The 17,191-nt window shown below is 30.4% G+C and overlaps 2 pseudogenes; one reads left to right on the top strand and one right to left on the bottom strand.

The window, feature by feature from the left end:
- Positions 1–4,818: 4,818 nt before the first annotated feature.
- Positions 4,819–7,745, top strand: LOC106795735 (receptor-like protein Cf-9; annotated as a pseudogene).
- A 370-nt stretch (positions 7,746–8,115) lies between these two features.
- Positions 8,116–8,978, bottom strand: LOC112999360 (uncharacterized; annotated as a pseudogene).
- Between the last annotated feature and the right edge of the window lie 8,213 nt (positions 8,979–17,191).

The raw sequence follows: 17,191 nt of genomic DNA, 5'->3' as shown, positions 1-17,191 counted from the left end.
TGGAGAGAAAAGAATCCATCTAAAATGGGAAGAAAATTCTCCAATCGAGGGAATAGCCTTCCAAGGGGGAGCACTCTGCCGGTCCCATTTCTTCCATCGCCATGTTTATGAGGTTAACTTTATAGTTCACACAATACTTGACATGTTGGGCTTGAAGCAATGAGTCATCAATATGTTAAGTGTCACGTGAAGTCAATTTTATCATCATGTTATGTTTTTTCCTTAATTTATCAAAATAAAGATTACTATAGCATATTTTTATAACCGAGAGATCAAAATAAGTTAATTTAATTTTAGTGTCTATAAGTAAACCGTATCCTATTTACATGAATTGAAAACATATACAATCATTTAAAGTGTAAAAATCATTGAAATAAATTCTACACCTGGAACAAAACTCTTTTTCATATACAAAATTAAAGATGTTTGGTTTGATTGTTTTTTGTTTTCACTTTAACTGGAAATAGAAAATGGTGATGAAAATGTATTTAGTTAGATTTCTGTTTTCATTTTCACTGAAAATATTTTTTTAAATGAACCAAAAACTAGAAACAATAAAATCTTGTTTTCAGTTGAAATTAGAAACTTCATTTTGGGTAAAATGAAAATGCAGTGACAAAGAATTTAATTTTAAGTAAATCTAAAAATACATTTTCTTTTGAAAACGCATTTTTAGTATTTTTATTTCTTGAAAACAGAAAATAAGAAGTCAAACTAAATATGTTTTCAAGATTTTAATCTTTTGAAAATAAAAAGAGTTTTCAAAAAATGAAAAAAAAATAAAAATAAAAAATCGAACACATCCTTAGGAACGGAAAAACATGAAAAAAAATATAATTATCCACTAACTATTTTAAAACTATTAATTTAGAAGTTCGTCCTATAACATCGATAAGCGAACATCAAATGATTGAGTGATGATCCTTATGCTTGAATACTGAAGAAGCATTTCGCCAATGAAATACCTCAAAACACCAATGCCAAACATCTTAGTTTGAACAGAAAATAAAAATGGCAAAAATCTCTAGTCTCTATCGTGAAAATAAACTAAACACTACCTCTGGTGCTTTTTGCAAAAATCTCTTGTAAAATTATCTAAATCCTTTTTATAAGACCTTCCCCAATTTATCTATTGCGTTAATTAATATTATTGCAAAATTAGCCTTAAACAGAAATACATTCATTAATTAGATAAAGACTTAAAAGAATGGGATCTCAAGTTTAATTGACGGGCACTAGCGGACAAGAGAACATTCATCAAATCCATTCGGCTGCAATGATAGATATGCTAAGCATATTACATAGGGGAAAAGAATTAGAATATAACACGTCAAATGTCTTGGTTCAGGAGAAAAAAAGTGTTAACACCCACTGAATGGCTCGGCAGAAGAAGCAATGAAAAGAAGAAATGATCCAGAAGGGGACAGGGAACATCTAGAGTATAACTCTACTTTCCCCTCTCCAAATAATAAAAGATCTAAACAGACAGCAATGCAGAGTCAAACATGGATGCCAACAATCTAATCTAATGTTTCTCCATTTTCCTTCCCTAATGACTGCAACCACGTCCCTGACCTCAAGATGATGATATTTTGGTTAGATCTTTGCTTGATCTGTTGTATTTCATGTGGCTGTTCACTAGCTGCCCTGCTGCAATGGCAGACATCAGAGACATCCAGCAACAATGGTGCCCAAGAGTCTTGAGTTTGATCCTGCTGACTCCTTGCTTGCACCCTTCACACCAAGCAAATTCAAGCAAGCAGATTGGGATGCAAGTTGAGTCCCACCCCCAACAGAGTATTCAAAAATTATGATAGATGGCATAATATAATAGGAAGAAAAATAAAGTGAAATAATGAGTATTAATTTTATGTTTAGTAAAATAAAATATTCAAAAATGATTATTCTTTTCTTTTTTGGTGTCCGTTCAATATAATTGTGTTCTAAAAAGCACTAAACAACACACAATAAAATAAAATGACTCAAGAAATGAGAATAAGAAAGCGAGCAACCCTCATTAAGTACGTAAGTACTTGAGTCCGGAAATGAAATCCTTTCTCGCAGCTATTTGTCTAAACTTTTTAATTTTGACGAGAAATAGTCTAGTTTAGATCGAAGAATTATTCAACTTTTTTAATATTGAAGTAAGAGATAAATCCCATATTTATTTCTGCACCTGTCTCAATCATGAAATAATTAAAATTTTATTAATTATTTATTAATTTTTTATAATTTTTATATAATTTAAGATTTTTTACTTAAATAATTTTTACATATAAATGTGCTACACATATAAATAGAGTTAAAATTAAATGTATAACAATCAATTTTTTTTAAATCAGATGTTCAATATATTAAAAAGAAATACAAAACAGAATCGAAAGAAAAACAAGGACAGAATACTCAATATCAAACGAATACGATGAGATAACAAATTTTAATTTATTAAACAATGAGAACCAATAAGAGTATATGTTAGAAAAGAATCAAAGTCAAAGATGGGAGAAATAATACGGTTCCCATTCCGCCCATTGTGATGCGTACTTGAGTCTCTCTTTGAGTGCTTTATGACGATACATCCCCCATTCCATAGGCCATTTGAAGTCTCTTAAAGAAACTACATCAGTCAACTTTCCTTTTTAGATTTATGATTTGATAAATTAATCCAAAATCAAAAAACTTCCAAAATTGTGGGCACTACTTTTGTCCGATAACATGTTACACGTTGGTGTTATTCTTTGCCTTCCTTGTTTGTCACGGCGTCAATCATGATCCAATCAATGGGAATAAGAAACCGAGCAACCCTTGCTCACGCTTATAATTATGCTCCGTACATAGTACTACTACACACTATTTGACTATTTGTCGTTCGCTTTACAAGTTTCTATTAAACAATTATTAAACATGTTACTTATCGTTAAAAAATACGAACTAGACAAATAAAAAAATAAATGAAAAAGGAGTTAAATAAAAAATTGAGGAATTAAGATAGTGACCAAAAATATTAATTTAATCATAAAATCATTGGAGAACTAAGATAGTGACCAAAAAATCTTAAGAGATAATTTATTAACTGATTTTTGGAAAAAGAAAAAGAAAATTAGAGTTATATCATACAATTTTGAAGAAATAAATTTAAATATTTCTCTTCGTAAAGTAAAAAAAAAATAGAAGACAATTTTAGTAACCTTTAATTATTTGTTATAGTTATGTTTAATAATCAATTTACAACTCTTGGTGCAATTAATCTGTTTTTGTATTATAATTCGAGTTCTTCTATTAAATGACAGTATTTTTATGAATTATTCTCTTTAACATTAAGTTACGTAGCTTTTTTTGCATTTAGTATCTAACTTTTTTAAAAATCTTTTTATAATTTTATCTCTTTTCAATACAAATACTTAAATCAATTTCATTCAAATTAAAATTTGATTTAAATTTTAATTTTAAAGCATAAACTATATAAGATAAAAAAAATTATAAACTATATTTAAAAATTATTGTAATATTTTTTCATCTCAATTAAATTTTGAAATTTGACATGTTATATTAACTAAAATATCGTGTCTTTATTCAAGTAATTTATTTATCTATTTAATAAAATTAATGACGAGAATATTTATTGTTTTTATTTATATATATTACCCCCGAGCATACGCGAAGCAAGAAACGTTTCAAGAAAAAAGGGGACACACTATACAGTGCGGACTTGGTCGTTTAAAGATTGTGGAAATGCTTCATTTCCATACAAACGGTGATCATCTCTCAAGTCTCAACCATAATTTTCATTTTGGCAATGAAAACATTTACGTGGTTAGACTTTCAATTGTTCTAATCATTCATGATTTAATCTTCTTGTAACTTTACAATGCAAGTTCAATTCTATGAATGTGAAAGAAAAATCACAAGTAACTAATAATGCATTTTGACGTCTCCTACGTACATAAAACGCTGTTTACTTTATGATTATATATAGCGTCTTGGTCTTGGATGTGATATTGAGTGTTCATTGCTTGAGCCTACAATGACGCTGAGTATGTAGAAGAATAATAAAATGTTAGTTAAGCTAATAATAAAATTCTTCTTTATTAGTTTTGCTTAATCTAATATTTTTTTCTGATTCAAAAATAATTTTTGAACACTCGATCAAAATGTTAATTAGCATTTGACAAGAAGAGATTATATATATATATATATATATATATATATATATATATATATATATATATATATATATATATATATATATAAAATTATGATAAGTAACATAACGTGATAGGAAGAAAAATAAAGATAAAAGTAATGAGTATTAATTTTGTGTTTAACAAAAGTAAAATTTGATAATTATTAAAGAATTATCAAACATATTACTTGTCATTAAAAAATACAAACTACAGAAATAACAAAATAAATGAGAAAAGTAATTACATAAAATATTGAGAAATTAACTTAATATTAGGCTATACCTTTTGTTTTTACAGACGATAGACTAAACTTTCAAAATGTTAATATAGTCATAAAATCATTGGAGAACTAAGGCGGTGACGATGAGATCTTAAGAGATAATATTTATCTGATTTTTTTGAAAAAGAAAAGTAGTGTGATAACATATAAATATTTAGACTTTTTAATTGTTGATTAAAAATTCATTAAATATTAAAAAAAGTGAAAATATTTCTTAATTGAATAAAAAGAAAACAATAGATATAATAAATAATTTGATAAAAAGAGAAAAAATAAATAAAGGAACAAGAAGCTAGCAAACAGTTGAATCGAAATGAAAGCCTTAGAAGCAGCGTAGGCTATAAATTGAAGTTAGTGAATTGAATTAGTTATATCCATATCAAATCCTCTCTATTTTTGTTCTTCTGTTTAAAGGATGAATATCAATAATAACATTCTTTGCTGGCTTCTACTCCCATACTTCATGTTCGCTTCTTCTTCTTCCTCTTTCTGCAACCACCATGACACCTCTGCCTTACTACTTTTCAAAAACTCATTTGCCCTCAACACTTCACTTCATAATTATTATTTGTTGCTGGGTGATTATCATTTTCCTGATGATCATTGCTCTTTTTCTTCAAAGACAGAATCTTGGAAATATGGAACAGATTGTTGTGAGTGGGATGGGGTCACGTGCGACACCATCTCAGGCCACGTGATTGGTCCACGTGATTGGTCTTGACCTTAGCTGCAGTAATCTTCAAGGTCAACTCCATCCCAACAGCACCATCTTCAGCCTAAGACACCTTCAATAACTCGACCTATCCTATAATGATTTTTCAGGCTCTTCATTATATTCTGCAATTGGTGATCTCGTCAATCTCATGCATCTAAATTTGTCATACTCTCAAATCAGTGGTGACATTCCCTCCACAATCTCTCACTTGTCCAAATTACGGTCACTTCATCTCGGTGACTACCAGAGCATGATGAGAGTTGATCCATACACATGGACAAAACTCATTCAAAACGCAACTAATTTAAGAGTGTTTGATTTAGTTGGCGTGGACATGTCTTCTATCGGCTCTTTGTCATTGCTAACCAATTTGTCTTCCTCTCTCATCTCTCTTATTCTTGTATCCACCGAATTGCAAGGGAATCTATCGAGTGACATCCTCTCTTTACCCAATCTTCAAATACTATCTTTGAGTAGTAATAAAGACCTCGGAGGTGAACTTCCAAAGTCTAACTGGAGTACTCCACTAAGCTACTTGGATCTCTCTTCCACTGCTTTCTCGGGAAACATTCCCGATTCCATTGGCCATTTGAAATCTCTTAACGAACTATATCTGTGGAGTTGCAATTTTGATGGACTGGTTCCCTCATCATTGTTTAATCTAACTCAACTCTCCCGTATAGATCTATCGTCTAATAAATTAGTTGGCCCCATTTCATATTGGTGTTATTCTTTGCCTTCCTTGTTAGTGTTGGATCTTAGCAACAACCACCTCACGGGGTCAATTGGTGAATTCTCATCTTATTCTTTGGAATTCTTGTCACTCTCTAATAACAAACTGCAAGGTAATTTTCCAAATTCAATATTTCAACTCCAGAATCTTACTCTTTTGAGTTTGTCATCAACTGACTTGAGTAGTCATCTCGACTTTCATCAATCTTCAAAGTTCAAAGATCTATATTGGCTCGATCTTTCTCACAATAGTTTTCTCTCTATTAACTTTGATAGTACAGCTGACTACAACTTACCCAACCTTCAATACTTATATTTATCTTCCTATAATATTAATAGTTTCCCTAAATTCTTAGCACCACTTCAAAATCTGGTCCAACTAGATCTTTCTCATAACAGCATTCGTGGAAGCATTCCCTAGTGGTTTCATGAGAAGCTCTTGCACTCCTGGAATAACATTAGTTATATTGACCTCAGTTTCAACAAGTTGCAAGGAGATCTCCCAATTCCACCCAATGGAATTCAATACTTTTTAGTCTCAAATAATGAGCTGACCGGGAACATTCCTTCAGCAATGTGCAATGCAAGCTCCCTCAAAATACTCAACTTGGCTCAAAACAACTTGACAGGCCACATTCCACAATGTCTCGGAACATTTCCTTCTCTTTGGGCATTGGATTTGCAAAAGAACAACCTTTACGGAAACATACCTGCGAACTTTTCTAAGGGAAATGCATTGGAGACTATAAAGTTGAATGGCAACCAATTGGATGGACCATTACCGCGGTCTTTGGCCAACTGCACAAATCTGGAAGTTTTGGACTTGGCAGACAATAACATAGAGGATGCATTTCCCCATTGGCTAGAAAGCCTCCAGGAGTTACAGGTACTTATTTTGCGATCAAATAAGTTTCATGGTGTCATCACTTGTTTCGGTGCCAAGAATCCATTTCCCAAGATGAGAATTTTTTATGTCTCAAATAACAATTTTAGTGGGCCCTTGCCAACATCATACATCAAGAACTTTCAAGAAATGATGAATGTGAATGCCAGCCAAACTCATTCGATTGGTTTAAAAAATGTGGGTACTACCCGCAATTTGTATAATGATTCTGTAGTGATTGTAATGAAAGGTCAATCTATGAATCTGGTGAGGATACTTTTTGCTTTCATGGTTATTGATTTATCAAATAATGTGTTTGAAGGAGAACTTCCAAAAGTCATTGGAGAATTGTATTCTCTCAAAGGGCTTAACCTTTCGTACAATGAAATCAATGGTACCATTCCAGGATCCTTTGGTAATTTAACAAATTTGGAATCTTTGGACCTCTCGTGGAACCAGTTGAAAGGAGAGATTCCTGTGGCTTTGACCAATTTGAATTTTCTGTCTGTGTTGAACCTTTCACAAAACCACTTTGAGGGAATCATACCTACAGGTAAACAATTTAACACATTTGAAAATAATTCCTATGGTGGAAATCCAATGCTATGTGGATTCCCTTTGTCGACATCCTGCAATGAGGATAAAGGAAGGCCACCACATTCAACATTTCACCATGAAGAATCAGGATTTGGCTGGAAAGCTGTAGCAGTGGGATATGCATGTGGGTTTCTATTTGGAATGATTTTGGGATATAATGTTTTCATGATTGGGAAACCACAATGGCTCGGGAGACTTGTTGAAGGTGTGCTTAATTAATGAAGAGTGAAAAGGACAAATCATAGGAAAAGGAAATAGTTTATCCTTAGTTTAATATGGTTCTTTTGTGTGTGTCTGTATGTTTTCTGTTATTTTAACTTCTGTCCTTTGTGTAACAAATGTCATCTCTCCTGACTCGAGTGATGCATTTCATGTTGTTTACAAATAACAAAAAAATTTGATGATCGTAGATATCAAAATGAGTGGTCATCCCATGCGATGATATTGGCTCAAAAGCTTTGATTCTAGTCTCTAACGACAAAAACTTATTTGCCACCACTTGTATGTCAAGCATGGCATAGTACGAGCTAATATTAAAACTGGACTTTTAATTTAAAAATTTGACTGATTTTATGCAAAAGCAATTGGCCATTACCTCAAAGGGCCGCAGATTAGCGTGCTTAAAATAATTCACAGATAAAAGACACTATGGACAGTAAAATTGTTACAAGATCATACATGCTTCAGAACAGATGGTTTTTGGATATAACAGTAATTTCACAGCTCATAGCCGACGGAAATAGCCGGAACTTCCACATTTATTGAAGAATACCAATTCTATAAGGTGGAAACACACGCATAAAATGAAAGAACCATATAAAGGCCTAAAGTAAGCCATTCATGAACGTGGCGGGAGAAAGAGTATTGATTTCAGTCACACACCAACAGTAAACAAATTCTAGTAGGTGGCAAATAAAAAGGAATTGAATCCAAAGTAAAAGAATTCAAAATATAAGCAATCATAATAATTTGTTTTATGCATATGAGAACAGAAAGAGATACCTGAACCCTTGCATACTTTACAGTTAATTAACCTCATTTCTTGCTTCATCTTGCCATCGTTGCATATGAGATTTTAACATGAAAAACACTACGCATTTGATTGATATGACAAAAACATGAAGATGAGGTAAATTTTTAGTATTTTCCATCCTCTCACAATCCACATGCTCAATCAAGCATAACCCAAGTCCTAATATTTTAAAATGTTCCTCATATTCTTGGTATAAAGCCTTAATAATTCCCATAAATAATCAACATAAAGCATAACACATCAATCTTTAAGCTCAAATGCAGAAAGATAATTACCGCTGCCAGCACAGCGCTGACAAGGCACCGGATCACCCTGCAAAATCCCATCACTCATTAGCAAACACAAGCATCAACTTTGAACCACAATGTCATGTCAGAAAGTAGCATACACACTTCCGTCAGCAGCCTTGGGTTGGCGTTGTAGTTTGGAGGGGAATTGGGGAATAGAGCGAGAAGGTGTGGAAGAGCATGGACAAAGATGAACATAGGCTTTAATTTAGAAGAAGAAGATAGAGGAAGAGGATCAAGAGTGCAGTAGTAAGGAAGAGTGCCCATTGATTAAAATATTATTATTATTATCAGTATGTGGAGCTAAGCTATGCCTTGCGATTTTTTCAGTCGCTACCCTTCAAATACATCACAAACTTCCGCCACTTTTTTTGTTCTCTTGTTCAGCTTCTTGCTTACATGAATAGTCATACATTTTAAATAGCGACGTGAAGCAGAAGTTGTTTCAGTTCCAGTAGTTTTAAGTATTAACTATGTAATTATGTTCAATATTTAGAAGAAGAGTTTTATTCTATATGATTTTTATTAGATTTGAATAAAATTACATATGATTAAATCATATGTATGATCTAGAATCAATAATACATTTTTAATATAAAAAAGTTTATGTTGCAAATCAATGAATTTATTTTAACAATTATAAATTAATAAATTTATCATTCATAATCATTTTAATCGGCGGTGTCGAGATCAGTTGACCGAAAGAATTACATACCACGATTCTAATATAAAACCTGCAGAAATAATCTGGAAATGCTGTACAGAGTAGCCTTCGCTATTTTTCTCTGTTTTTACAAAAGCCCATAGATGTAGCACAATATGCCAAATTCATCCCACGCAAGACGAGAACTAATACCAGTTCCCTAATTTTAAATCTTTACTGTCTTCTCGAAAGTGTGGCGAATCTGAAACAAAACGCATGTAATTTGAAATGTTGTAATAAAACACATTTCGCTCAACCTCAAAACTAAAACACAGTATTACCATAATAGCCTGCAACCACAAAACAATTAAAAAGAGCAAAATGTACTTAATAAACGTTGCTCTTGCAGGCAAAGTTACAAACCTGGTTGACAGCATATGATCTTTTAGGAACATTGTCAGAATGCCCCTAAAAGCAATGAGTCAATCCAATATGTTAAGTGTTGCGTGAAGTCAATGTTATCATCATGTTATTTTTTCTCCTTAATTTATGAAAATTAAGATTACTATCGTATATTTTTATAAACGAGAGATCAAAATAAGTTAATTTAATTTCAAGTGACTAAAAGTAAACAGTATCCTATTTAAATGAATTGGAAAAATATACAATCATTTAAAGTGTAAAAATCATTGAAATAAATTCTACACATGGAACAAAACTCTTTTTCATATACAAAATTAGGAACCGAAAAACATGACCAAAAATTACCCTTAAACAGAAATACATTCACTAATTAGATAAAGACTTAAGACAATGGGATCTCAAGCTTAATTGATGGGCACTAGCGGACAAGAAGAGAATATTCATCAACCCATTCGGCTACAATGATAGATATGCTAAGCATATTATATAGGGGAAAAAGAATTAGAATATAACACGTCAAATGTCTTGGTTGAGGAGATAAAAAGTGTTAACACCCACTGAATGGCTCGGCAGAAGAAGCAATGAAAAGAAGAAATGATCCAGAAGGGGACAGGGAAGATGTAGAGTATAAGTCAACTTTGCTCTCTCCAAATAATAAAAGATCTAAACAGACAGCAATGCAGAGCCAAACGTGGATGCCAACAATCTAATCTCTAATCTAATGTTTCTCCATTTTCCTTCCCTAATGACTGCAACCACGTCCCTGACCTCAAGATGATGATATTTTGGTTACATCTTTGCTTGATCTGTTGTATTTCATGTGGCTGTTCATTAGCTGCCCTGCTGCAATGGCAGACATCGGAGACATCCAGCAACAATGGTGCCCAAGAGTCTTGAGTTTGATCCTGCTGACTCCTTGCTTGCACCCTTCACACCAAGCAAATTTAAGCAAGCAGATTGGGATGCAAGTTGAGTCCCACCCCAACAGTATAATAATGAGTATTCAAAAATTATGATAGATGGCATAATATAATAGGAAGAAAAATAAAGTGAAATAATGAGTATTAATTTTATGTTTAGTAAAATAAAATATTCAAAAATGATTATTCTTTCTTTTTTGGTGTCCGTTCAATATAATTGTGTTCTAAAAACCACTAAGCAACACACAATAAAATAAAATGACTCAAGAAATGGGAATAAGAAAGCGTGCAACCCTCATTAAGTACGTAAGTACTTGAGTCCGGAAATGAAATCCTTTCTCGCGGGGTATTTGTTTAAACTTTTTAATTTTGACGAGAATACGAATTTAAGAATTATTCAACTTTTTTAATATTGAAGTAAGAGATAAATCTCATACTTGTTTCTGCACAGTTCCGACGATAAAATAATTACAATTTTATTAATTACTTGTTAATTTTTTATAATTTTTATATAATTTAAGATTTTTTACTTAGATAATTTTTACATACAAACTAGCTTTTGCTCGTGTCGACGGCCCGGGCTCATACTCCTATTTGAGTATTGAAAAGTTGGAATAATTGATATTGAGTTTCATGTAGGTAATAAAGTATGATTTTAAGGTAACATGTTAATATTATATATTGTTTGATATTGTTTAGAATAAAAGAAAGGATACACAATAAAAAGATGTGAATCAAACGATTACATAATTGGATAATATGTATCTTACTAAGTCATGAAACATCAAGAGGCAGAAAAAAGATTTGAGAAAAAAATATAAGTCAACGAAATAAGTTTATAATTAATCAAAGCAAATCATAAACTCTTTAGTCAAAAATAAAAAGAAATTGAAAATTTGTTTGATATCCAAAGGTATTGAACTTACAACATTAACAAAAATATGAGAAGAAGGTACATGAAAGATAATCTAGGATGCACATGACTACAATCAGATATTAGTAGTGTTGGACCGTGTCTTCAAATTGTTAACTGCATTTTTTTTCTCTTTTTTTGATCGAATCCCCTCCATCATAAATTAAAGAAAGCAATACACACAAAAATTACTGAGCATAAACCTTTCGTTCACGTTTAATCTACAATTAGAATTCATAGAACATTACAAATGGTAACCGAAATCTTACAACATTAATAAAAATGTGAGAAGAAGGCGCATGAAAGAACCTCTGGGATGCACAAGACAATAAGATATTAGTAGTGTTGAACCGTGGCTACAAAATTGAAGCTGTTTTAATTATATATTAAAATTGATACGGAAATATTTAAAATTAATTGTTAAGTACCTATTAATTTGAAATGAAAATGAACAAAAATACAAATAAAATATGCTTATTAATTAAACGTCAATAAAATATGTAACGTTTAATATTTAAAAGGAAAGTTTTCTGTTCTATAAAAGATACATATAATTTAGAAAGGAAAAAAATAGAATTTGTTGGATATATGATTACACTTCATCTTTACATGGAAATTTATCTGTATTTTTATAATTATTAAAATTTGCTTACTGTAAATACTATAAACTTATTTAAATTAACTAACTCAAATAGATTTGTTCATACCCACTAAAATCTATGTACAACAAACACGTATTTAAATTAACTTTATTTTAGTATAATTTTTCATTCAAATTAATTTCAACAAATCTGGAAACATATCAAGTACTCGTAAGTGAGATAATATAACCGTATTAATATCGAATGATTATAAAATAATATAACCCATTTTTATTATTATAATAATAAATTATTATATATGATTGCTATTATAAATTAATTTCATTAATTATAAATGTTGAATCACATCCTAGAAAGCTTTGTTTTTGTCTCCAATCATGAATTGACAATATTAGTCTAATCATTTTTATTATAATAATAATATATTATTATAAATTATTATTATTAATTACTGTATCACAATGATAATTTTTTTCACTTCCCATGCTAGACTTTTATTATTTATTATTAATATTATAACTTATAAAAGAAATTACATGTAATTTTTCTATTAAATATTTTGATGATGTCATATGTTATTGAAATGTTAATCATTTTTATAAATTAGTCTAATCATTTTTATTATTATAATAATATATTATTATTATTAATTACAAAAAAATATTTTTGTTTTTATTATTTTTATTTTATTATTGTTATTAGATGTAAGGCTTTCACTCTAACAGTCATACATCTGAATTCAAAATGGGATTGGATTTTCAAACGTAACTGCAGCGGTATATTTATATTTTTTTTGGAAATATTAATTCATTGGAAATAATAAATGTTGATTGACATTGACGAAAATAATAAATGTTGATTGACATTAAAGCAGCAAAAACGTAGAAGACATAAAATAGTGCAAAATTGTACACGTTGATACGTTACCATGATAAGAAAAGAATTGGAGAAGATTCAAGATAGCTCGTGAACCTCAAAGTTAATCATAGTAATAAACATTATTTTTTGCAAGTAATACATAGATGAACACGTAAAGAAAGGAACTCAAACATGGAACACAAAAAAGATAAAAATAGGTAGCGAATGCAACACAAAGATCCATATTTTTCCATATTGTTCCATTAAGGCAGAACAACAACAATCCAACTATGTTCATTTGATACTTATGAATGGGGTCCGTTTCCGAGAAATTCAACTGCAATCCAACACAAAGAAAAATAAAATAGCAAAAGTACTGTCAGTATATAGAAAAGTTAAAGATGATGAATAAATTAATAATAACAATTGAAGTATAATATAATAAATCTAGGCAAAAATCGAAGCTTTTTTAGATAAAAAACGAAAATGGCGAGGGAACCATGACAGAGAAGGCTCAGGAACACAAAAAAATTTAAGCTTTGATAGAGAAAGCAAGAAAAACGAACTTGTGTACATGGAGTTTTGAGATAAAAATCGAAGCTTTCTGAGATAAAAATCGTAGCTTTAGAAGAAACAATGAACATGCAGTGAAAAAATAAAAAACGCATACAAATGCAAATAGAGGTAAAAAAAGAAAACATAGAAGAAGACGGAAAGGAAAAACGAAGTAAGAAAACGAACCTGTATTCATGGAGTTTGGAGATAAAAATCAAAAATGGCGAGGGAAGCACGTCAGAGAAGGCCCAAGAACACAAAAATTTAAGCTTTGATAGACAAAGCAAGAAAACAAACATGTATTCACGAGTTTTTGAGATAAAAATCACAGCTTTAGTGTCTATTTCCACCTTCTCTGCATTCATAAAAAAAATCAACATGCCAAAAAATATATTGAATCATTAGACCACCAAAAAAAGGAGGAAAACACAAAAAGCTGGGTATAGAAAACAATGAGCACGTTGGAGAAGGCTCAGGAACACAAAAAAGTTTAAACTTTTGTATTGCGAGAAGTTAAAAAATAAAATAAAGGCAGAACACCCAAAAAAAATTAAGCTTTTGTGTTTACGAACCTGTACTCATGGAGTTTTTGAGATAAAAATCCCAACTTTAGTGTGTTGTTCCACCTTCTCTGCATTCATAAAAAAATCAACATACCAAAAAATATATTGAACCATTAGACCACCAAAAAAGGACAAAAACACAAAAACATGGGTATAGGAAATAATAAGCACGTTGGAGAAGGCTCAGGAACACAAAAAAGTTTAAAATTTTGTATTGCGAGAAGTCAAAAAACAACATAAAGGCAGAACATCCAAAAAAATTTAAGCTTTTGGTATAGGAAATAATAAGCACGTTGGAGAAGGCTCAGGATCACAAAAAAATTTAAACTTTTGTATAGGGAGAAGTCAGAAAACAAAATAAAGGCAGAACACCCAAAAAAAATTTTAGCTTTTGTCCTGCGAAAAGTCATAATACAAAACAAAGGCAGAAGACGCAAAAAAATTGAAGCTTTTGTGTTGCAAAGGAAGAACAATAGCCAGCCAGTCAAATAAGCCTGAGGAACACAAAAAAATACAAATTTTTGAACCGTCAGAACCACAGATCAAAGGAGAAATCAATTACATCACGTAGAAGGATAAGATAGAAAAGAACCCAGAAATCATTTTTCGGCCAAACCAAGCAAAGAACTGTCAAATCAAGCAAAAAAGCTTCAGCCTTTGGGTTTTCCTCACGGGAGAGAAAACAACGGCTTTACGAAGCAACAAACTTTCGATTTTTTGGCCAAACCAACCAAATGAAAAAAGAAAACGCAGCAGGATAGGAGAGAAAAGAACCCAGAAGAATGGAGAGAAACAGAAGATTCAGAAGAATGGAGAGGAACGAAAATGGGAAACAAAGAGTTGAGAAGCAATGGGAAAGAGAGAGGGGTCAAAAGCAAAATTCAAAATGAAAATGTTGAAAAATACAAAAGCCTTGGGAACAAAATTAGTGCATCGATAATTGTTCGGCATATTGGAAACTTAAAAATAATAATTATTTATTTTATTTATTATATATTAATGACTGAAAACGCACTGTAACAAGATTTGATATTTTTAGGCGGGAATTACATTGCATCACAACTTGACACGTAAGCATCCAGGACCTTGTTTGTATATAGATAGATGATGCGCTGCACATATAAGTAGTTAACGTTAAATATGTAACAATCAATTTTTTTTTTAAATCAGATATTCAATATATTAAAAAAAAATACAAAACAGGACAGAAATAAGGACAGAATACTCAATATCAAATGAATACGAGAATGAGAACAAAATTTAACTTATTAAACAATGAGAACGAATAAGAGTATATGTTGAAAAAGAATCAAAGTCAAAGATGGGAGAAATAATACCGATTCCGTTCCGCCCATTGTCATGCCTACTTGAGTCTCTCTCAGTGCTTTATGACGATACATCCCCCATTCCATAGGCCATTTGAAGTCTCTTAAACAAACTACATCAGTCAAGTTTCCTTTTTAGATTTATGATTTGATCAATTAAACCAAAATAAAAAAACTTCAAAAATTGTGGGCGCTACTTTTGGCCGATAACATGTTACACGTTGGTGTTATTCTTTGCCTTCCTTGTTTGTCACGGGGTCAATCATGATCCAATCAATGGGAATAAGAAACCGAGCAACCCTTGCTCACGCTTATAATTACTACTACTACACACTATTTCACTATTTGTCATTCGCTTTACACGTTTCTATTAAACAATTATTAAACATGTTACTTGTCGTTAAAAAATACGAACTAGACAAATAAAAAAATAAATGAAAAAGGAGTTAAATAAAAAATTGAGGAATTAATTTAGTGACCAAAAATATTAATTTAATCATAAAATCATTGGAGAACTAAGATAGTGACCAAAAAATCTTAAGAGATAATTTATTAACTGATTTTTGGAAAAAGAAAAAGAAAATTAGAGTTATATCATACAATTTTGAAGAAATAAATTTAAATATTTCTCTTCGTAAAGTAAAAAAAAACTAGAAGACAATTTTAGTAACCTTTAATTATTTGTTATAGTTATGTTTAATAATCAATTTACAACTCTTGGTGCAATTAATCTGTTTTTGTATTATAATTCGAGTTCTTCTATTAAATGACAGTATTTTTATGAATTATTCTCTTTAACATTAAGTTACGTAGCTTTTTTTGCATTTAGTATCTAACTTTTTTTAAAATCTTTTTATAATTTTATCTCTTTTCAATACAAATACTTAAATCAATTTAATTCAAATTAAAATTTGATTTAAATTTTAATTTTAAAGCATAAACTATATAAGATAAAAAAAATTATAAACTATATTTAAAAATTATTGTAATATTTTTTCATCTCAATTAAAATTTGAAATTTGACATGTTATATTAACTAAAATATCGTGTCTTTATTCAAGTAATTTATTTATCTATTTAATAAAATTAATGATGAGAATATTTATTATTTTTATTTATATATATTACCCCCGAGCATACGCGAAGCAAGAAACGTTTCAAGAAAAAACGGGACACACTATACAGTGCGGACTTGGTCGTTTAAAGATTGTGGAAATGCTTCATTTCCATACAAACGGTGATCATCTCTCAAGTCTCAACCATAGTTTTCATTTTGGCAATGAAAACATTTACGTGGTTAGACTTTCAATTGTTCTAATAATTCATGATTTAATGTTCTTGTAACTTTACAATGCAAGTTCTATGAATGTGAAAGAAAAATCACAAGTAACTAATAATGCATTTTGACGTCTCCTACATAAAACGCTGTTTACTTTATGATTATATATAGCGTCTTGGTCTTGGTAATTATGATAATTAAGTAACATAACGTGATAGGAAGAAAAATAAAGACAAGAGTAATGAGTATTAATTTTGTGTTTAGCAAAAATAAAATATACAAAAATGATGGTTATTTTTTGTGCTCCTTCAATATAATTGTGATCCAAAGTACAAAAATTAAATTTAATCATTTTACAAAAGTAAAAATTGATAATTATTAAAGAATTATCAAGCATAT

This window comes from Glycine max, chromosome 14 (assembly GCF_000004515.6).
Source record: "Glycine max cultivar Williams 82 chromosome 14, Glycine_max_v4.0, whole genome shotgun sequence".
Classification (NCBI taxonomy): domain Eukaryota; kingdom Viridiplantae; phylum Streptophyta; class Magnoliopsida; order Fabales; family Fabaceae; genus Glycine; species Glycine max.
This window is presented reverse-complemented; position numbering and strand designations above follow the sequence as displayed.